Raw genomic sequence first — 24,444 nt, forward strand, 5'->3', positions numbered from 1 at the left:
ACTAAGCAACATAAAGATTAAAAAATCACCGGGCCCAGATGGTTTTCACCCGAGAGTTATTATGGAGCTTAGGGCACAGCTAGCAAAAGCCTTATACTTGATTTTCTATAGTTCAATTAGATCAGGTATGGTACCGAGGAATTGGCGTATAGCTGAGGTAGTTCCATTATTTAAAAAGGGATCTAAAAATCATCCTGGGAACTATAGACCAGTTAGCATAACCTCTATAGTGGGTCAAATATTGGAAGGAATTTTGAAGGCTAGCATAGAGGATTATCTGCGGAATACTAAGTTTATTATCAAGAGCCAGCATGGATTTGTGAGGGACAGATCATACCAAACTAACTTAATTAGCTTCTGCGAGGATGTGAGCGATAATCTCGACCAGGGCAAAGTAGTGTATGTGGTCTTTTTAGATTTTTCAAAAGCCTTTGATACAGTGCCTCACAGGAGACTTATCATCAAATTAAGGGATCTTGGACCAGGAAATACTATTTGTCCATGGATATGTAATTGGCTGGATAAAAGGGTACAACAAGTAGTGGTCAATGGGATGTTCTCCAGCTGGACACCAGTAGTCAGCGGAATACCACAAGGGTCCGTACTTGGCCTGCTACTGTTCAATATATTTATTAATGATCTAGGAATAGGCCTGGAAAGCACAGTGTCAATCTTTGCAGATGATACTAAACTGTGTAAGGTAATTAATTCAGAAATTGATGTGGAGTCTCTACAGAATGACTTATGGGGAATGAGGTTCAATATTGAAAAATGCAAAGTTATACACTTTGGGATTAAAAACAAACTTGCATCCTACACACTTAATGGGGAAAATATAGGGGTAGCAGTAGTGGAAAAAGATTTGGGGGTGCTCATAGATAATAAGCTTAATAACAGTACACAATGTCAAAATGCAGCAAAGAAGGCAAGTAAAGTACTTGCATGCATAAAATGGGGTATTGAGATGAGGAATGCGGATGTAATCCTGCCTCTGTATAAATCATTGGTATGTCTGCATCTGGAATATTGGGGCTAATTCAGACCTGATTGGTGCTGTGCATTTTTGCACAGCAGTGATCAGGTCTGAACTGCGCATGCGCCGGCACCACAGTGCACCAGCGCATGCCAGACAGCCGACGGCTGTCTTAGCCCTGCGATCACCTCTGCCTGATTGACAGTCAGAGGCGGTTGCTGGGCAGGAAGGAGCGGTCCAGCAGTGTTTGGTCGCCGTTTAGGAGGCGCGGTCTGGGCATCGCAGGCATGCCCGGACTGTTGGGGGGGGGGGGGCCCGCGGAGGCTGCATGACATCACACGCAGCCGCTGTGACCCTCACAGCGATGAGTAGCTACCTGCCAGCGTGCAGGAGCTGTGCTGGTGAGGAGCTACTCTTCAAGTACAAAAGCATCGATGCTGTGCAATGCTTTTGTACTTGTGCGACAGGGTAGGGCCTGACATGCGGGGCGGACTAGCCTTGTGCTGGGTGTCCCCCCGCATGTCAGGGAAGCTGATCATAGATGTGCTAAATTTAGCACATCTACGATCAGGTCTGAATCATCCCCATTGTGTTCAATTTTGGTCACCATATTATAAAAAAGATATTGGGGGGCTCGAAAGAGTTCAAAGGTGCACTACTAAACTGATTAAAGGGTTAGAGACATTGGAGTATGAGGAAAGATTTACTAGGTTAAATATGTATTCCCTTGAAAAGAGGAGACTAAGAGGGGACATTATTAATATCTTCAAATATGTAAAGGGTCATTACAAAGAGTTAGCAGGGGATTTGTTTATTAATAGAATCTGTATAGGACACGTGGGCACTCACTGAGGCTAGAGGAAAGAGAATTCCATACAAAATGTAGGAAAGGGTTCTTCACCATAAGGGTAATACGGATTAGGATCTCCCAGCCGGAGAAGATATTAATGACGGACTCTATAAATGCATTTAAAAATGGATTGGACAGTTTTCTAGCTGAAAAAGGTATCCAAGGCTATAGCATTTAATATATTGGCATTATGTATATGGGAGTGACAAAAAATATAGTTGTCAATAAGTACGAAACCATTATTTCGGCAGGTGCATTATAATGTGCACTGCTTAATACAGAATATAGGTTGAACCTGATGGACATTTTGCCTCTTTTCAACCTCATTAACTATGATACTATTTTACTATGGTAAATACTAGTGATGAGCGGGTTCGGTTCCTCGGAATCCGAACCCGCCCGAACTTCACCTTTTTTTACACGGGTCCGAGCGACTCGGATCCTCTTGCCTTGCTCGGTTAATCCGAGCGTGCCCGAACGTCATCATCCCGCTGTCGGATTCTCGCGAGGCTCGGATTCTATCGCCAGACTCGGATTCTATATAAGGAGCCGCGCGTCACCGCCATTTTCACACGTGCATTGAGATTGATAGGGAGAGGACGTGGCTGGCGTCCTCTCCGTTTAGAATAGATAGAGAGTGAGACACTTGATTTACTGGAGCATTAGGAGGAGTACTCAGAGAGTGCAGAGTTTTGCTGATAGTTATACTAGTGACTGACCACCAGTGCAGTTTTATTTATTTTTATTATTTAATATAATCCGTTCTCTGCCTGAAAAAAAACGATACACAGTCACATACCATATCTGTGCTCAGCCTCAGTGTGCTGCATCATCTATGTATATCTGACTGTGCTGAGTGCTCACTGCTCACACAGCTTAATTGTGGGGGAGACTGGGGAGCAGTTATAGCAGGAGTACATATTTAACAGTGCACACTTTTGCTGCCAGAGTGCCACTGCCAGTGTGACTGACCAGTGACCACTGACCACCAGTATATTGTGATTGTCTGCCTGAAAAAGTTAAACACTCGTCGTGTGGTGTTTTTATTCTATAAACGCATTCTGCTGACAGTGTCCAGCAGGTCCGTCATTATATAATATATACCTGTCCTGCAGTAGTGATATATATATATTTTTTATATCATTATCATCCAGTCTATACTAGCAGCAGACGCAGTACGGTAGTCCACGGCTGTAGCTACCTCTGTGTCGGCAGTCGCTCGTTCATCCATAATTGTATACCTACCTGTGGTGTTTTTTTTTTTTTCCTATCTTCTTCATACTAGTAGTTTACTTTAGGAGTCTGCAGTGCTGACAGTGTCCAGCAGGTCCGTCATTATATAATATATACCTGTCCTGCAGTAGTGATATATATATATTTTTTATACCATTATCATCCAGTCTATACTAGCAGCAGACGCAGTACGGTAGTCCACGGCTGTAGCTACCTCTGTGTCGGCAGTCGCTCGTCCATCCATAATTGTATACCTACCTGTGGTGTTTTTTTTTTCTATCTTCTTCATACTAGTAGTTTACTTTAGGAGTCTGCAGTGCTGACAGTGTCCAGCAGGTCCGTCATTATATAATATATACCTGTCCTGCAGTAGTGATATATATATATTTTTTATATAATTATCATCCAGTCTATACTAGCAGCAGACGCAGTACGGTAGTCCACGGCTGTAGCTACCTCTGTGTCGGCAGTCGCTCGTCCATCCATAATTGTATACCTACCTGTGGTGTTTTTTTTTTCTATCTTCTTCATACTAGTAGTTTACTTTAGGAGTCTGCAGTGCTGACAGTGTCCAGCAGGTCCGTCATTATATAATTTATACCTGTCCTGCAGTAGTGATATATATATATTTTTTATATCATTATTATCCAGTCTATACTAGCAGCAGACGCAGTACGGTAGTCCACGGCTGTAGCTACCTCTGTGTCGGCAGTCGCTCGTCCATCCATAATTGTATGCCTACCTGTGGTGTTTTTTTTTTTCTATCTTCTTCATACTAGTAGTTTACTTTAGGAGTCTGCAGTGCTGACAGTGTCCAGCAGGTCCGTCATTATATAATATATACCTGTCCTGCAGTAGTGATATATATATATTTTTTATATCATTATCATCCAGTCTATACTAGCAGCAGACGCAGTACGGTAGTCCACGGCTGTAGCTACCTCTGTGTCGGCAGTCGCTCGTCCATCCATAATTGTATACCTACCTGTGGTGTTTTTTTTTTCTATCTTCTTCATACTAGTAGTTTACTTTAGGAGTCTGCAGTGCTGACAGTGTCCAGCAGGTCCATCATTATATAATATATACCTGTCCTGCAGTAGTGATATATATATATTTTTCATATCATTATCATCCAGTCTATACTAGCAGCAGACGCAGTACGGTAGTCCACGGCTGTAGCTACCTGTGTGTCGGCAGTCGCTCGTCCATCCATAATTGTATACCTACCTGTGGTGTTTTGTTTTTTTTTCTATCTTCTTCATACTAGTAGTTTACTTTAGGAGTCTGCAGTGCTGACAGTGTCCAGCAGGTCCGTCATTATATAATATATACCTGTCCTGCAGTAGTGATATATATATATTTTTTATATCATTATCATCCAGTCTATACTAGCAGCAGATGCAGTACGGTAGTCCACGGCTGTAGCTACCTCTGTGTCGGCAGTCGCTCGTCATCCATAAGTATACTAGTATCCATCCATCTCCATTGTTTACCTGAGGTGCCTTTTAGTTGTGCCTATTAAAATATGGAGAACAAAAATGTTGAGGTTCCAAAAATAGGAAAGATCAAGATCGACTTCCACCTCGTGCTGAAGCTGCTGCCACTAGTCATGGCCGAGACGATGAAATGCCATCAACGTCGTCTGCCAAGGCCGATGCCCAATGTCATAGTACAGAGCATGTAAAATCCAAAACACCAAATATCAGTAAAAAAAGGACTCAAAAATCTAAAATAAAATTGTCGGAGGACAAGCGTAAACTTGCCAATATGCCATTTACCACACGGAGTGGCAAGGAACGGCTGAGGCCCTGGCCTATGTTCATGGCTAGTGGTTCAGCTTCACATGAGGATGGAAGCACTCAGCCTCTCGCTAGAAAAATGAAAAGACTCAAGCTGGCAAAAGCACAGCAAAGAACTGTGCGTTCTTCGAAATCACAAATCCACAAGGAGAGTCCAATTGTGTCGTTTGCGATGCCTGACCTTCCCAACACTGGACGTGAAGAGCATGCGCCTTCCACCATTTGCACGCCCCCTGCAAGTGCTGGAAGGAGCACCCGCAGTCCAGTTCCTGATAGTCAGATTGAAGATGTCAGTGTTGAAGTACACCAGGATGAGGAGGATATGGGTGTTGCTGGCGCTGGGGAGGAAATTGACCAGGAGGATTCTGATGGTGAGGTGGTTTGTTTAAGTCAGGCACCCGGGGAGACACCTGTTGTCCGTGGGAGGAATATGGCCATTGACATGCCTGGTGAAAATACCAAAAAAATCAGCTCTTTGGTGTGGAAGTATTTCAACAGAAATGCGGACAACATTTGTCAAGCCGTGTGTTGCCTTTGTCAAGCTGTAATAAGTAGGGGTAAGGACGTTAACCACCTCGGAACATCCTCCCTTATACGTCACCTGCAGCGCATTCATCATAAGTCAGTGACAAGTTCAAAAACTTTGGGCGACAGCGGAAGCAGTCCACTGACCAGTAAATCCCTTCCTCTTGTAACCAAGCTCACGCAAACCACCCCACCAACTCCCTCAGTGTCAATTTCCTCCTTCCCCAGGAATGCCAATAGTCCTGCAGGCCATGTCACTGGCAATTCTGAGAAGTCCTCTCCTGCCTGGGATTCCTCCGATGCATCCTTGCGTGTAACGCCTACTGCTGCTGGCGCTGCTGTTGATGCTGCTGGGAGTCGATGGTCATCCCAGAGGGGAAGTCGTAAGACCACTTTTACTACTTCCACCAAGCAATTGACTGTCCAACAGTCCTTTGCGAGGAAGATGAAATATCACAGCAGTCATCCTGCTGCAAAGCGGATAACTGAGGCCTTGGCATCCTGGGCGGTGAGAAACGTGGTTCCGGTATCCATCATTACTGCAGAGCCAACTAGAGACTTGTTGGAGGTACTGTGTCCCCGGTACCAAATACCATCTAGGTTCCATTTCTCTAGGCAGGCGATACCGAAAATGTACACAGACCTCAGAAAAAGACTCACCAGTGTCCTAAAAAATGCAGTTGTACCCAATGTCCACTTAACCACGGACATGTGGACAAGTGGAGCAGGGCAGGCTCAGGACTATATGACTGTGACAGCCCACTGGGTAGATGTATGGACTCCCGCCGCAAGAACAGCAGCGGCGGCACCAGTAGCAGCATCTCGCAAACGCCAACTCTTTCCTAGGCAGGCTACGCTTTGTATCACCGCTTTCCAGAATACGCACACAGCTGAAAACCTCTTACGGCAACTGAGGAAGATCATCGCGTAATGGCTTACCCCAATTGGACTCTCCTGTGGATTTGTGGCATCGAACAACGCCAGCAATATTGTGTGTGCATTAAATCTGGGCAAATTCCAGCACGTCCCATGTTTTGCACATACCTTGAATTTGGTGGTGCAGAATTATTTAAAAAACGACAGGGGCGTGCAAGAGATGCTGTCGGTGGCCAGAAGAATTGCGGGACACTTTCGGCGTACAGGCACCACGTACAGAAGACTGGAGCACCACCAAAAACGCCTGAACCTGCCCTGCCATCATCTGAAGCAAGAAGTGGTAACGAGGTGGAATTCAACCCTCTATATGCTTCAGAGGTTGGAGGAGCAGCAAAAGGCCATTCAAGCCTATACAACTGAGCACGATATAGGAGGTGGAATGCACCTGTCTCAAGCGCAGTGGAGAATAATTTCAACGTTGTGCAAGGTTCTGCAACCTTTTGAACTTGCCACACGTGAAGTCAGTTCAGACACTGCCAGCCTGAGTCAGGTCATTCCCCTCATCAGGCTTTTGCAGAAGAAGCTAGAGACATTGAAGGAGGAGCAAACACAGAGCGATTCCGCTAGGCATGTGGGACTTGTGGATGGAGCCCTTAATTCGCTTAACAAGGATTCACGGGTGGTCAATCTGTTGAAATCAGAGCACTACATTTTGGCCACCGTGCTCGATCCTAGATTTAAAACCTACCTTGGATCTCTCTTTCCGGCAGACACAAGTCTGCTGGGGTTCAAAGAACTGCTGGTGAGAAAATTGTCAAGTCAAGCGGAACGCGACCTGTCAACATCTCCTCCTTCACATTCTCCCGCAACTGGGGGTGCGAGGAAAAGGCTACGAATTCCGAGCCCACCAGATGGCGGTGATGCAGGGCAGTCTGGAGCGACTGCTGATGCTGACATCTGGTCCGGACTGAAGGACCTGACAACGATTACGGACATGTCGTCTACTGTCACTGCATATGATTCTCTCCCCATTGAAAGAATGGTGGAGGATTATATGAGTGACCGCATCCAAGTAGGCACGTCAGACAGTCAGTACTTATACTGGCAGGAAAAAGAGGCAATTTGGAGGCCCTTGCACAAACTGGCTTTATTCTACCTAAGTTGCCCTCCCACAAGTGTGTACTCCGAAAGAGTGTTTAGTGCCGCCGCTCACCTTGTCAGCAATCGGCGTACGAGGTTACTTCCAGAAAATGTGGAGAAGATGATGTTCATTAAAATGAATTATAATCAATTCCTCCGTGGAGACATTCACCAGCAGCAATTGCCTCCACAAAGTACACAGGGAGCTGAGATGGTGGATTCCAGTGGGGACGAATTGATAATCTGTGAGGAGGGGGATGTACACGGTGATATATCGGAGGATGATGATGAGGTGGACATCTTGCCTCTGTAGAGCCAGTTTGTGCAAGGAGAGATTAATTGCTTCTTTTTTGGTGGGGGTCCAAACCAACCCGTCATTTCAGTCACAGTCGTGTGGCAGACCCTGTCACTGAAATGATGGGTTGGTTAAAGTGTGCATGTCCTGTTTATACAACATAAGGGTGGGTGGGAGGGCCCAAGGACAATTCCATCTTGCACCTCTTTTTTCTTTCATTTTTCTTTGCGTCATGTGCTGTTTGGGGAGTAGTTTTTGGAAGGGCCATCCTGCGTGACACTGCAATGCCACTCCTAGATGGGCCAGGTGTTTGTGTCGGCCACTTGGGTCGCTTATCTTAGTCACACAGCTACCTCATTGCGCCTCTTTTTTTCTTTGCGTCATGTGCTGTTTGGGGGGTGTTTTTTGGAAGGGCCATCCTGCGTGACACTGCAGTGCCACTCCTAGATGGGCCAGGTGTTTGTGTCGGCCACTTGGGTCGCTTATCTTAGTCACACAGCTACCTCATTGCGCCTCTTTCTTTCTTTGCGTCATGTGCTGTTTGGGGGGTGTTTTTTGGAAGGGCCATCCTGCGTGACACTGCAGTGCCACTCCTAGATGGGCCAGGTATTTGTGTCGGCCACTTGGGTCGCTTATCTTAGTCACACAGCTACCTCATTGCGCCTCTTTTTTTCTTTGCGTCATGTGCTGTTTGGGGAGTGTTTTTTGGAAGGGCCATCCTGCGTGACACTGCAGTGCCACTCCTAGATGGGCCAGGTGTTTGTGTCGGCCACTAGGGTCGCTTATCTTAGTCACACAGCTACCTCATTGCGCATCTTTTTTTTCTTCTTTGCGTCATGTGCTGTTTGGGGAGTAGTTTTTTGAAGGGCCATCCTGCGTGACACTGCAGTGCCACTCCTAGATGGGCCAGGTGTTTGTGTCGGCCACTAGGGTCGCTTAGCTTAGTCACACAGCTACCTCATTGCGCCTCTTTTTTTCTTTGCGTCATGTGCTGTTTGGGGGGTGTTTTTTGGAAGGGCCATCCTGCGTGACACTGCAGTGACACTCCTAGATGGGCCAGGTGTTTGTGTCGGCCACTAGGGTCGCTTAGCTTACTCACACAGCTACCTCATTGCGCCTCTTTTTTTTCTTCTTTGCGTCATGTGCTGTTTGGGGAGTAGTTTTTTGAAGGGCCATCCTGCGTGACACTGCAGTGCCACTCCTAGATGGGCCAGGTGTTTGTGTCGGCCACTTGGGTCGCTGAGCTTAGTCATCCAGCGACCTCGGTGCAAATTTTAGGACTAAAAATAATATTGTGAGGTGTGAGGTGTTCAGAATAGACTGAAAATGAGTGGAAATTATGGTTATTGAGGTTAATAATACTATGGGATCAAAATGACCCCCAAATTCTATGATTTAAGCTGTTTTTTAGGGTTTTTTGAAAAAAACACCCGAATCCAAAACACACCCGAATCCGACAAAAAAAATTCGGTGAGGTTTTGCCAAAACGCGTTCGAACCCAAAACACGGCCGCGGAACCGAACCCAAAACCAAAACACAAAACCCGAAAAATTTCCGGTGCTCATCACTAGTAAATACTGGCTGCTTTATTTTTACACTGCAATTTAGATTTCAGTTTGAACACACCCCACCTAAATCTAACTCTCTCTGCACATGTTATATCTGCTTCCCCAGCAGTGCACATGGTTTTACCCAATTGCTAACTTTTTTGGTTTGCTAACAATTCTGAATAACCCCCCATGTTTGTTTTCCCTTTTTTGGGGGAAGCACCAAATTCCAACTTGCCTCTGGGGTACTGGGATGAACTTATGTCCCTGTCTCCAACTGACAACTGAAATCAATGCAAGCAGCTGCAGGAGTAGCTGCCAAAACATAGTTCCAGCCATATTCCAGGTGAGTTCCAGTGCTCAATAAATCCTATAAACTACCTGCTTAACCAAAAGTAGATTAAGTTACCTGCCAAAAAAAGGTATTCTTCAGGTGGGAAATATGAAAACTATATATTTAAAACCTCCCTTAAGGGGATGAAAAGCAGGTTGATATAATGACATCATCATCGATGCGTAGCTTGTGTTGTATGAATGATAACGTACAAATGGACAATCAGATTAAAATTTGGATTGCACCTTCAGTGTGTAAAATCTCATCAACTACAAAAATGGTCCTGTCACTTTTTACCCTATCTCTCACTGACTGACTGACTGACTGACTGACTGACTGACTCATCACTAATTCTCTTACTTCCGAATATGTTAGGAAGCTGACATTTAGCATACTGTAGGTATTCTTCAGGTGGAAAGTAGGAAAACTACGTAATCAGATTTTTAATAAACCTCCCCTAAGGGGATGAAATGCGGGTTGACATAATGATGTTATTACCGATGTGTGGCTTGCATTGCATGAATGATAACGCCCAAATGGACAATTGGATCAAAATTTGGATTGCACCTCCAATGGGTAGAATTTAATAAACTACACAAAAAGGTCCTGTCACTTTTAACCATATCTGCTACGGGTGCTCCTCAGGTAATGCCAGATCCATAGATTAATATTTATTTACATTAAGACGTCTCAAATTTATATCTCTATAAATTTACCAAATTTTCAACACATTTATATTTACAACATTGAAAATCTGAAACTCAAGTGCGAAGAACGGGTAGAAGAGCTAGTACTGTATAAAACACAATTTCCATATATTGTGCAATGCAACAGAGGAACTTGGTAGCAATGGTGCCATCAAATCATGTATATACATAGATGAAATAACTTGACTAGTGAGTCTCTAATTTGTTGGGTGGGTCATCCATTAGGTGTGGTAAGAGATAGTAAGCAGAAACTATTGTAGGTACTGTTGGGCATGAAGAAGACTGCTACTGGATTACAGGGTCTCAGAGTGGTAGACTGGTCTGCTCGTTTTCTTCTTGTTGCCATAGGAGTTATAGTTATAACAGTATGTTCTCAATCAATTGTTGACCACATTTAATGCCAGCTCTTGTTGTCCGTGTGGTGATTTATGAGAGTTTATGATTGTTATTACTCTGTGTAGTAGTACACAGCTGACATAAGCCATTAAGGTGCTTCTAAAATATAGATTCAAACTAAAGTTGATTGGATGACCTCTTCCAATTAAATATGTTCCTATTTATTAAAAGATGTAGCTGTAATTCTAATGGCATGTGAAAATAAAACCCAGGTGACAGAATTTATCCGGGAAGGTCTTTCAAAAGATGTAACCATACAGTCCAAACACTTATTAATATTTTCCTTCATATACACCATTACTTTTCTTAGAAACTCCACTCCTGACAAGAATAGACAGTGAATTTTTTCCTTTATAACCTCTCTCCTTTTGACAGAAGTTTCACCTCTGTCACAGTTCCAAACATCTTAGTCAATCTTTACATCAACAAGAAATCAATGACATCAATATGATGTTTTACCCAGTTGTATTTCTTCCATTTTTTGGGAAGTTCTAAATGTTTTTTGTTGGCTATCATGAGTTTTGATCGTTACATGGCTTCATGTGAGCCTCTCAGGTATACCCAAATTATGAACATGGATGTTTGTCTACGGATGGCACTTGGCTGTTGGTTCAGTGGTGTTTTATTCTCATGTTGTCATGCATTTCTTGTAGCAAGTTTATCATTTTGCGCTTCAAATGTGATTAACGACTCTTTCTGTGATATTCCACCACTTCATAAGGCATAAGGATTAACTTTAAACATCAGTATGGAATAAACATTAAAACACATACCAGCCTTACATGTACAACACTCTGCAGGTGACTCAGAGGTGGAAGTAATTACAGTGGTTTTACCTCTGCGCATGCATCCAAGGTGCACTGTGTATGCGTCCAAATGTTTATCACCAGGGGATGCAGATCGAAATTGCATGGAGATTTGCTGCTGTGTTCAGAAAGTCTGCTACATCCTCAAGCCTGTACACACATATTTCTAACAATGATATAGACACCACACTAAGCTAAGTGGCTTCCAAGTTAATAAAGAGACAAAGAACCTTAAAGTAGGAGAATACCCTGAGGGGAACCTCCCAAAAAGTCAATAAGAAATTAGACTTATCAGGGTCAATTCTATTACCATGAAGGGTGCGATGTGCCATTGCCGAGCATTTAAATGCCGTCAACGTCACCCCATCTCGCACCCTTCGCAGGCTGGTTTCTGCCCAAACTCGCACAAAGTGCTCAGAACCCTATGGGGCAGTGATCACTTTTTTTCAAATTTGGACCCCCATAAAGTGTTGATGTTGCAGTGATGATTCACACCCATGATATCATCACGGCCAATAGGATCAACCCCAAAGTCAAAGAACAGCAAATGGATAACAGGAGTCATTCCAATGAGTGTGCCTCAGACCACCAGTTTAATAATTCTGCTTCTTTTACATTTCCATAATACTTGCAATGTTTGCATTGTAGATGTAACAAACACCATCAAGAAATAGGTGTACTGCAAATAACCTCCTTGACCAGCTCATATATAGTCCAGGAAAGCGCTGGCAACTAGGATATTTACATTACTGTACTTTACTACTCCATTAACAGTTCATTACAGTGGTGCATAGACGGGATGTAGTTGGGATGCCGATGCTCGTGATCCTGGCAGTCAGAATGCTGGTGCTGGAATCCCAACACCTGGTAGTGGGCCGACGCCAGCATCCCGAACGTAAGTATCCCAGGGAGGTTAGGGTTAGGCTGCAGGGGGAGGTTTAGGAATAGGCAGCAGGAGGGAGGGTTAGGTTGAGGCAGCGGGATGGAGGGTTAGGTTGAGGCAGTGGGAGGGAGGGCTAAGTTTACTCTGTGGGTAGGGAAGGTTAGGGTTAGAGAGAGGATTAGGGTTAGATGCCACCTTCTGCCCTGTTGGAATTTCAAATAGTTGGGATGCTAGTGTCAATATTCTGACCACTGGCATCCCGCCTGCCAGTATCTCGTTCCCAATGCGTATAGATAGCCACCAGCTGTGGGGCAGAGGATATAACACATTTCTTTTCCAAGAGAGGATTTCATTACTGATCGTCCTATCTGCATTTTCAGGAAAATTCTCACATACTGTAACTGTTAAATATACTGTATTCATTGTATTCAGCTGAGGTTGGACATAAGAAAAAGCAACTTTTCACCTAGCAGAGTATGGGAAAACCATCTGGGAAGTAGTTCTGAATGAGAGAGTGACACAACTTGTCCTTTAGGCTGCATCCAATGCTCCAGCGCTCCAGTTCTGTATTGTATTTATTAAAACTAGAGATGAGCGGGTTCGGTTCCTCGGAATCCGAACCCGCCCGAACTTCATGTTTTTTTTCACGGGTCCGAGCGACTCGGATCTTCCCGCCTTGCTCGGTTAACCCGAGCGCGCCCGAACGTCATCATGACGCTGTCGGATTCTCGCGAGGCTCGGATTCTATCGCGAGACTCGGATTCTATATAAGGAGCCGCGCGTCGCCGCCATTTTCACTCGTGCATTGAGATTGATAGGGAGAGGACGTGTCTGGCGTCCTCTCCATTAGAATAGAGATAGATTAGATAGAGAGAGAGAGATTGTGCAGAGTCGCAGACAGAGTTAGTTTACCACAGTCAGTGACCAGTGCAGTTGCTAGTTAACTTTTATTTAATATAATATATCCGTTCACTTCTCTCTGCTATATCCGTTCTCTGCCTGAAAAAAAAAACGATACACAGCACAGTCAGTCACACAGTGTGACTCAGTCTGTGTGCACTCAGCTCAGCCCAGTGTGCTGCACAGTCATCAATGTATAAATTAAAAGCTTATAATTAATTGTGGGGGAGACTGGGGAGCACTGCAGGTTGTTAGCAGGAGCCAGGAGTACAATTATATTAATTAACAGTGCACACTTTTGCTGCAGGAGTGGTGACCAGTGCCTGACCACCAGTATAGTATTGTTGTATACTACTAATATCTCTTTAAATATCAACCAGTCTATATTAGCAGCAGACACAGTACAGTGCGGTAGTTCACGGCTGTGGCTACCTCTGTGTCGGCACACGGCAGGCAGTCCGTCCGACCAGAATTGTATTATTTATTATTATATACCTACCACCTAACCGTGGTTTTTTTTTCATTCTTTATACCGTCATAGTGTCATCCTAATTGTTACGAGTATACTACTATCTCTTTATCAACCAGTGTACAGTGCGGTAGTTCACGGCTGTGGCTACCTCTGTGTCGGCACACGGCAGGCAGTCCGTCCGACCAGAATTGTATTATTTATTATTATATACCTACCACCTAACCGTGGTTTTTTTTTTCATTCTTTATACCGTCATAGTGTCATCCTAATTGTTACGAGTATACTACTATCTCTTTATCAACCAGTGTACAGTGCGGTAGTTCACGGCTGTGGCTACCTCTGTGTCGGCACACGGCAGGCAGTCCGTCCGACCAGAATTGTATTATTTATTATTATATACCTACCACCTAACCGTGGTTTTTTTTTTCATTCTTTATACCGTCATAGTGTCATCCTAATTGTTACGAGTATACTACTATCTCTTTATCAACCAGTGTACAGTGCGGTAGTTCACGGCTGTGGCTACCTCTGTGTCGGCACACGGCAGGCAGTCCGTCCGACCAGAATTGTATTATTTATTATTATATACCTACCACCTAACCGTGGTTTTTTTTTCATTCTTTATACCGTCATAGTGTCATCCTAATTGTTACGAGTATACTACTATCTCTTTATCAACCAGTGTACAGTGCGGTAGTTCACGGCTGTGGCTACCTCTGTGTCGGCACACGGCAGGCAGTCCGTCCGACCAGAATTGTATTATTTATTATTATATACCTACCACCTAACCGTGGTTTTTTTTTCATTCTTTATACCGTCATAGTGTCATCCTAATTGTTACGAGTATACTACTATCTCTTTATCAACCAGTGTACAGTGCGGTAGTTCACGGCTGTGGCTACCTCTGTGTCGGCACACGGCAGGCAGTCCGTCCGACCAGAATTGTATTATTTATTATTATATACCTACCACCTAACCGTGGTTTTTTTTTTCATTCTTTATACCGTCATAGTGTCATCCTAATTGTTACGAGTATACTACTATCTCTTTATCAACCAGTGTACAGTGCGGTAGTTCACGGCTGTGGCTACCTCTGTGTCGGCACACGGCAGGCAGTCCGTCCGACCAGAATTGTATTATTTATTATTATATACCTACCACCTAACCGTGGTTTTTTTTTTCATTCTTTATACCGTCATAGTGTCATCCTAATTGTTACGAGTATACTACTATCTCTTTATCAACCAGTGTACAGTGCGGTAGTTCACGGCTGTGGCTACCTCTGTGTCGGCACACGGCAGGCAGTCCGTCCGACCAGAATTGTATTATTTATTATTATATACCTACCACCTAACCGTGGTTTTTTTTTTCATTCTTTATACCGTCATAGTGTCATCCTAATTGTTACGAGTATACTACTATCTCTTTATCAACCAGTGTACAGTGCGGTAGTTCACGGCTGTGGCTACCTCTGTGTCGGCACACGGCAGGCAGTCCGTCCGACCAGAATTGTATTATTTATTATTATATACCTACCACCTAACCGTGGTTTTTTTTTCATTCTTTATACCGTCATAGTGTCATCCTAATTGTTACGAGTATACTACTATCTCTTTATCAACCAGTGTACAGTGCGGTAGTTCACGGCTGTGGCTACCTCTGTGTCGGCAGTCGGCAGGCAGTCCGTCCATCCATAATTGTATTATTATTATAATATATACCACCTAACCGTGGTTTTTTTTTCATTCTTTATACCGTCGTCATAGTGTCATACTAGTTGTTACGAGTATACTACTATCTCTTTATCAACCAGTGTACAGTGCGGTAGTTCACGGCTGTGGCTACCTCTGTGTCGGCAGTCGGCAGGCAGTCCGTCCATCCATAATTGTATTATTATTATAATATATACCACCTAACCGTGGTTTTTTTTTCATTCTTTATACCGTCGTCATAGTGTCATACTAGTTGTTACGAGTATACTACTATCTCTTTATCAACCAGTGTACAGTGCGGTAGTTCACGGCTGTGGCTACCTCTGTGTCGGCAGTCGGCAGGCAGTCCGTCCATCCATAATTGTATTATTATTATAATATATACCACCTAACCGTGGTTTTTTTCCCATTCTTTATACCGTCGTCATAGTGTCATACTAGTTGTTACGAGTATACTACTATCTCTTTATCAACCAGTGTACAGTGCGGTAGTTCACGGCTGTGGCTACCTCTGTGTCGGCAGTCGGCAGGCAGTCCGTCCATCCATAATTGTATTATTATTATAATATATACCACCTAACCGTGGTTTTTTTATACCACCTAACCGTGGCAGTCCGTCCATAATTGTATACTAGTATCCAATCCATCCATCTCCATTGTTTACCTGAGGTGCCTTTTAGTTCTGCCTATAAAATATGGAGAACAAAAAAGTTGAGGTTCCAAAATTAGGGAAAGATCAAGATCCACTTCCACCTCGTGCTGAAGCTGCTGCCACTAGTCATGGCCGAGACGATGAAATGCCAGCAACGTCGTCTGCCAAGGCCGATGCCCAATGTCATAGTACAGAGCATGTCAAATCCAAAACACCAAATATCAGAAAAAAAAGGACTCCAAAACCTAAAATAAAATTGTCGGAGGAGAAGCGTAAACTTGCCAATATGCCATTTACCACACGGAGTGGCAAGGAACGGCTGAGGCCCTGGCCTATGTTCATGGCTAGTGGTTCAGCTTCACATGAGGATGGAAGCACTCAGCCTCTCGCTAGAAAACTGAAAAGACTCAAGCTGGCAAAAGCACCGCAAAGAACTGTGCGTTCTTTGAAATCCCAAATCCACAAGGAGAGTCCAATTGTGTCGTTTGCGATGCCTGACCTTCCCAACACTGGACGTGAAGAGCATGCGCCTTCCACTATTTGCATGCCCCCTGCAAGTGCTGGAAGGAGCACCCGCAGTCCAGTTCCTGATAGTCAGATTGAAGATGTCAGTGTTGAAGTACACCAGGATGAGGAGGATATGGGTGTTGCTGGCGCTGGGGAGGAAATTGACCAGGAGGATTCTGATGGTGAGGTGGTTTGTTTAAGTCAGGCACCCTGGGAGACACCTGTTGTCCGTGGGAGGAATATGGCCGTTGACATGCCAGGTGAAAATACCAAAAAAATCAGCTCTTCGGTGTGGAGGTATTTCACCAGAAATGCGGACAACAGGTGTCAAGCCGTGTGTTCCCTTTGTCAAGCTGTAATAAGTAGGGGTAAGGACGTTAACCACCTCGGAACATCCTCCCTTATACGTCACCTGCAGCGCATTCATAATAAGTCAGTGACAAGTTCAAAAACTTTGGGTGACAGCGGAAGCAGTCCACTGACCAGTAAATCCCTTCCTCTTGTAACCAAGCTCACGCAAACCACCCCACCAACTCCCTCAGTGTCAATTTCCTCCTTCCCCAGGAATGCCAATAGTCCTGCAGGCCATGTCACTGGCAAGTCTGACGAGTCCTTTCCTGCCTGGGATTCCTCCGATGCATCCTTGCGTGTAACGCCTACTGCTGCTGGCGCTGCTGTTGTTGCCGCTGGGAGTCGATGGTCATCCCAGAGGGGAAGTCGTAAGCCCACTTGTACTACTTCCAGTAAGCAATTGACTGTTCAACAGTCCTTTGCGAGGAAGATGAAATATCACAGCAGTCATCCTACTGCAAAGCGGATAACTGAGTCCTTGACAACTATGTTGGTGTTAGACGTGCGTCCGGTATCCGCCGTTAGTTCACAGGGAACTAGACAATTTATTGAGGCAGTGTGCCCCCGTTACCAAATACCATCTAGGTTCCACTTCTCTAGGCAGGCGATACCGAGAATGTACACGGACGTCAGAAAAAGACTCACCAGTGTCCTAAAAAATGCAGTTGTACCCAATGTCCACTTAACCACGGACATGTGGACAAGTGGAGCAGGGCAGGGTCAGGACTATATGACTGTGACAGCCCACTGGGTAGATGTATGGACTCCCGCCGCAAGAACAGCAGCGGCGGCACCAGTAGCAGCATCTCGCAAACGCCAACTCTTTCCTAGGCAGGCTACGCTTTGTATCACCGCTTTCCAGAATACGCACACAGCTGAAAACCTCTTACGGCAACTGAGGAAGATCATCGCGGAATGGCTTACCCCAATTGGACTCTCCTGTGGATTTGTGGCATCGGACAACGCCAGCAATATTGTGTGTGCATTAAATATGGGCAAATTCCAGCACGTCCCATGTTTTGCACATACCTTGAATTTGGTGGTGCAGAATTTTTTAAAAAACGACAGGGGCGTGCAAGAGATGCTGTCGGTGGCCAGAAAAATTGCGGGACACTTTCGGCGTACAGGCACCACGTACAGAAGACTGGAGCACCACCAAAAACTACTGAACCTGCCCTGCCATCATCTGAAGCAAGAAGTGGTAACGAGGTGGAATTCAACCCTCTATATGCTTCAGAGGTTGGAGGAGCAGCAAAAGGCCATTCAAGCCTATACAATTGAGCACGATATAGGAGATGGAATGCACCTGTCTCAAGTGCAGTGGAGAATGATTTCAACGTTGTGCAAGGTTCTGATGCCCTTTGAACTTGCCACACGTGAAGTCAGTTCAGACACTGCCAGCCTGAGTCAGGTCATTCCCCTCATCAGGCTTTTGCAGAAGAAGCTGGAGGCATTGAAGAAGGAGCTAACACGGAGCGATTCCGCTAGGCATGTGGGACTTGTGGATGCAGCCCTTAATTCGCTTAACAAGGATTCACGGGTGGTCAATCTGTTGAAATCAGAGCACTACATTTTGGCCACCGTGCTCGATCCTAGATTTAAAGCCTACCTTGGATCTCTCTTTCCGGCAGACACAGGTCTGCTGGGGTTGAAAGACCTGCTGGTGACAAAATTGTCAAGTCAAGCGGAACGCGACCTGTCAACATCTCCTCCTTCACATTCTCCCGCAACTGGGGGTGCGAGGAAAAGGCTCAGAATTCCGAGCCCACCCGCTGGCGGTGATGCAGGGCAGTCTGGAGTGACTGCTGATGCTGACATCTGGTCCGGACTGAAGGACCTGACAACGATTACGGACATGTCGTCTACTGTCACTGCATATGATTCTCTCCCCATTGAAAGAATGATGGAGGATTATATGAGTGACCGCATCCAAGTAGGCACGTCAGACAGTCCATACTTATACTGGCAGGAAAAAGAGGCAATTTGGAGGCCCTTGCACAAACTGGCTTTATTCTACCTAAGTTGCCCTCCCACAAGTGTGTACTCCGAAAGAGTGTTTAGTGCCGCCGCTCACCTTGTCAGCAATCGGCGTACGAGGTTACATCCAGAAAATGTGGAGAAGATGATGTTCATTAAAATGAATTATAATCAATTCCTCCGCGGAGACATTGACCAGCAGCAATTGCCTCCACAAAGTACACAGGGAGCTGAGATGGTGGATTCCAGTGGGGACGAATTGATAATCTGTGAGGAGGGGGATGTACACGGTGATATATCGGAGGGTGAAGATGAGGTGGACATCTTGCCTCTGTAGAGCCAGTTTGTGCAAGGAGAGATTAATTGCTTCTTTTTTGGGGGGGGTCCAAACCAACCTGTCATATCAGTCACAGTCGTGTGGCAGACCCTGTCACTGAAATGATGGGTTGGTTAAAGTGTGCATGTCCTGTTTTGTTTATACAACATAAGGGTGGGTGGGAGGGCCCAAGGATAATTCCATCTTGCACCTCTTTTTTCTTTTCTTTTTCTTTGCATCATGTGCTGATTGGGGAGGGTTTTTTGGAAGGGACATCCTGCGTGACACTGCAGTGCCACTCCTAGATGGGCCCGGTGTTTGTGTCGGCCACTAGGGTCGCTAATCTTACTCACACAGTCAGCTACCTCATTGCGCCTCTTTTTTTCTTTGCGTCATGTGCTGTTTGGGGAGGGTTTTTTGGAAGGGACATCCTGCGTGACACTGCAGTGCCACTCCTAGATGTGCCCGGTGTTTGTGTCGGCCACTAGGGTCGCTAATCTTACTCACACAGTCAGCTACCTCATTGCGCCTCTTTTTTTCTTTGCGTCATGTGCTGTTTGGGGAGGGTTTTTTGGAAGGGCCATCCTGCGTGACACTGCAGTGCCACTCCTAGATGGGCCCGGTGTTTGTGTCGGCCACTAGGGTCGCTTATCTTACTCACACAGCGACCTCGGTGCAAATTTTAAGACTAAAAATAATATTGTGAGGTGTGATGTGTTCAGAATAGGCTGAAAATGAGTGTAAATTATGTTTTTTGAGGTTAATAATACTTTGGGATCAAAATTACCCCCAAATTCTATGATTTAAGCTGTTTTTTAGGGTTTTTTGAAAAAAACACCCGAATCCAAAACACACCCGAATCCGACAAAAAAAATTCGGTGAGGTTTTGCCAAAACGCGGTCGAACCCAAAACACGGCCGCGGAACCGAACCCAAAACCAAAACACAAAACCCGAAAAATTTCCGGCGCTCATCTCTAATTAAAACACATACTGTAGGGATGATTTTGAGTTGGACACACTGTTCATGCTCCATACTGTACCATGCATACACAGAAGGACTGGTGTGGATGAATATATCCTGTTATTTACAAATCCCTGTCTGTGGTGAAATGGGCATTTCTGGGTGGAATTACCATGCAGAGAAGATAACTCTTGTGGGAATGTCATGGGCTGACTTCAGTGCTCATTTGTAGCATGTGGACAAAGATGGGGAGCTTATTTCTGCTGGATCTTTTGCACAAAGCGTGGGGTGAGTGTAACCCCTGACACTAATGATGACACTGCGTCTATGTAATTAAAAAAAGTGACTGGCGTGGACTTGTAGATGCAGATGAATGGATAATCTGCATAGATAGGTGGATATTTGCATTAACATAAATTAGTATGCAGCCTGCTGCAGCCACACAGAAATAAGGCTGCAGATGCCTCAAACAGAGTCATGTCCGTACTGTACAGCAGGGCGGCGCCGGCTCCCTCCACTGTACGTTCTCTCCTGCTAGCTGCTTTGTGTGCAGATGAACCACATCACAACACCGTTTTTTTAAATTTGCTACTAACTGCTAAGTGCCCCAAATAAACTAGTGATGTTGCAGCAGGAAATGTAAAAAGTTCTTTTCTAAGAGCAACATGTATTGTACATTGTATAGGAATTGTGTAGGAGTTTGACTGGGATTCTGAGAGATATAGGGAGCCAATGAAGCAGGTTGCAGAGGCAGCAGATCAATGCTGAGAATCAAACATCAACAGAGGATAATAATAAAGTAAAATCCCCAAAGAAAGGGGAAAAGAAAAAAGAAATCAGTTACTTATATGGTGCAAGCAACCCAATAAGCATTAAATTTAAAATAAATCCTTTATTGTAAATTCATTAAAATCCCTATAATGTACTCAGATCTAGGCAAAATGCCACAATAAATGTATGATAATTCAGTCTTTAATTAATTTTATTTTTCAGACTTGTATTGTCCTTTATTCGAAATCAAGCGAAGTATTAAAAACGTAGTAAGGAAAGTGAAAAAAGAATGAAAATAAGTGAATAAAGATTAAAAACAAGACTAGTGTGTCAGATATATTGTGTGCTGTTATTATCAATTAATCCTAATATGTATAGACCGTAATGATTCTTTCTATATTGCACTCAAATTAATTATTCATATTGAGAGATTTGTGGGTGATCGACTCAAGTGGGACTCTTAATAGGGTGTATCCCGGAAATACAGTCTAATATATTAATATGATGATGGATATAATGTTTAATATTTTGTATCGCCTTTCAAATAACTTCAATGATAGGCAATTGCTGTATTTCAAAGATTACCAGGACCTTACGAAGTCACACCCTTAGGATATTGCAACTAAACCTGCATCATTATAATGCTGACGACAAATACTTGTATTTAACCACTGTAACTACCTATGATATGCACTCCAGATCACTTCATGTGTCACCTAGAGTTCTAATACTGCCCGTTCCTAGCATTATATAGGTGCGGTTCCCGTAACAATGCGGACAATACAGGCTGTCTGATACGCTGTATACTAGTTCTAATGATATAACTAGTATAACTGAGCCAACACTATTATATTATATAACCGCGTATCCGGATAGTATTTTATTAGTCCTGGCCACTTAAACTGTAATAAATTCCAGTGTGGTCTGCAGCTGTGCTTAACACAGATATAATCAGCTGCTTCAGTTATTAAGGTAGGGCTTATAGCGGCACCTTTATAATCTCATACCAGACATTTGTATCACTGTGTTATAATAGAGCCTGCGGTTACACTGAATAGAGCTAGAGCTAAAGCTCTTGTGGCCACTATAGTATAATTCAGGATTCCGCACTGGATGTAATATCCATTTTTAAATGGCAGTACGTACTCCACCGTTTGTGCGGTACATCTATATTTAGGTTATTTGTAACTGCTGCCACTGCTACGTAGTTCAAAGTGTCATCACAAATTTCTCTTTTCAGATGAACGCGTATATTCTACCACTAGACGGGCCGTTTAAGCTCCTCAGCTAGTGTGCTGTTAACTGCTGGCTATGATGATTCCTATATCATGCAGTACATTGATGGGGCATTAAACCGATAAAATCATAGATTGTTGCAGCCAATGCCGCCTGATTCACAATGCCGTCACTGGTCTCTCACACCAAATGACCACATATATTTTACAGCTGGGTTAACCGTTAGGCTGCTCGTTTAGTATACCATAAACTGTTTGATATAGTGAATCCTATATCGTACACTGCATTAATGGGGTATCAGATAGAAATAAGTTATTAATCACTGCAGCCACTGCCGTGCAATTAACAGTGCCGTCACCAATTTATTACTTCTAATAACCCCGTGTATTTTACAACCAGACGGGCCGTTATGCCACTCGTCTGATATGCTGTCAGATGCTGAATATAGTAAATCCTATATCATACGGTACACATATACATATATTTTAGTAGGACATAAACATAAACATTTATATTATGCACATAAGACACACTAGCTCTAAGCCAATGCACATTTCGCTCATAGGCTTCCTCAGGGCACTATAGTGAGGATAATAATGAAAGTAGATTAATTGTAGTGAGAAACGTGAGATCAGTGTGGCAGAAAGGAGGTAACAGTAGTTAAGAGATGAGAGAGATTTGGGAAGAACCTTAAATTATGTTGTGGAGGTGGAAAATGCAAGTGTGGAAGATATTCTGATTGTGTAGGGTGATGGATGAGATCCAGGAAACAGACTTGAGGATCAGCAGGAGGGAGAACTTATCCACAGAAAGAAAGGTTCAAATGAGTGAGGATTGGAAGGGTAAACACAATGACTACAGTGTTGGTCATATTTAAACTGAGAAAGTGCTGGGAATGAATGTCATCACTAAAGGTCCATACACACTTAACGATATAATGAGCGACGTCGCTCATTTTCCCCCTCCTTGAGCGACGTCGCTCATTATATCGTTAAGTGTGTATGCCGCCAGCGACGACCGATGCGCGGCCCCGCGGGTCGGCAACGATTGTCGCTGTCGGTAGGGCATGCATGAAGGATGTGGACTGTCGTCCACGACCTTCATGCAGGGCTGGCGGGGGCGTGACGTCACTGAGCGATATGAGTGGTCATATTGCTCAGTGCGTACAGGCGGCCGCCGACCGGCCGGCCCGGGAGGGGGAGACGTTAGACGATGTCGCTCACAGAGCGACATCGTCTAATGTGTATGGGCCTTAAGTGTGATCACACTGGTTGTTAGTTCTCTTTTGAACTGCTATTAATATCTGTCATGTCTGGGTGAGTGTTACAATGTGTGGATTGGGATATTTAGCAGGGGCATATTAAGAGACAGAGGGATCCACATACAACCTCCATCTGGGCCCCCTTCTCTCTAGCCAGCTGCCACTAGTGGAGCACGAGTAGACTATTGGTATGTTAGATTCTGCTGCGCGTGTGCAGGTCTCCAGGAAAATGGCACTGTGACCCAGGGACCTGTGTGCACTGCACACCTTGCGCCCATCCCATGTGTTTTCTTCCCTGTATTTGTTTCCCATTTCCTCATTCCTTACGTTTTTCTACCCTGGTTCACCAAATCATGTTTTTCCTCTTCCTTATTCTTGGTCTTACTATTTTTGATCTTCTTAATCAATTAATTTACTTTATGGATGTATTTATTTATTTATTCATTCATTTAATCTATGTGATTTGTGCTGTCTTAATTTTAGAATGTGTAAATGAATAATGAGTATTTATATATATATATATATATATATATATACAACAAGGAAGAAGCGGCGGCACTCAGAGACTTTCACTTTCAGAGGTACTAAAGCAAAAGGTGCATTTATTGATCAACGTTTCGGGGGACGGACCCCCTTCTTCAGGACACTGCAAACCTTTGCAGTGTCCTGAAGAAGGGGGTCCGTCCCCCGAAACGTTGATCAATAAATGCACCTTTTGCTTTAGTACCTCTGAAAGTGAAAGTCTCTGAGTGCCGCCGCTTCTTCCTTGTTGTACATATTGGGGTTGCCATACCCCTAGGAGGGCACCGGAGCAATATCCCGCCGGGGACAACGGAGTGCCGGGCTGCTTCCATGTTCTATATATATATATATATAGGTGAAAGACTGGCACTCCACTTTCCCGAAGTCAGCTGCCGCAGGTGCTCAGCTCCAGAGAAGATGTAAGGAACAAGATGAGAGGCA

This window comes from Pseudophryne corroboree, chromosome 12 (assembly GCF_028390025.1).
Source record: "Pseudophryne corroboree isolate aPseCor3 chromosome 12, aPseCor3.hap2, whole genome shotgun sequence".
NCBI classification, from domain to species: domain Eukaryota; kingdom Metazoa; phylum Chordata; class Amphibia; order Anura; family Myobatrachidae; genus Pseudophryne; species Pseudophryne corroboree.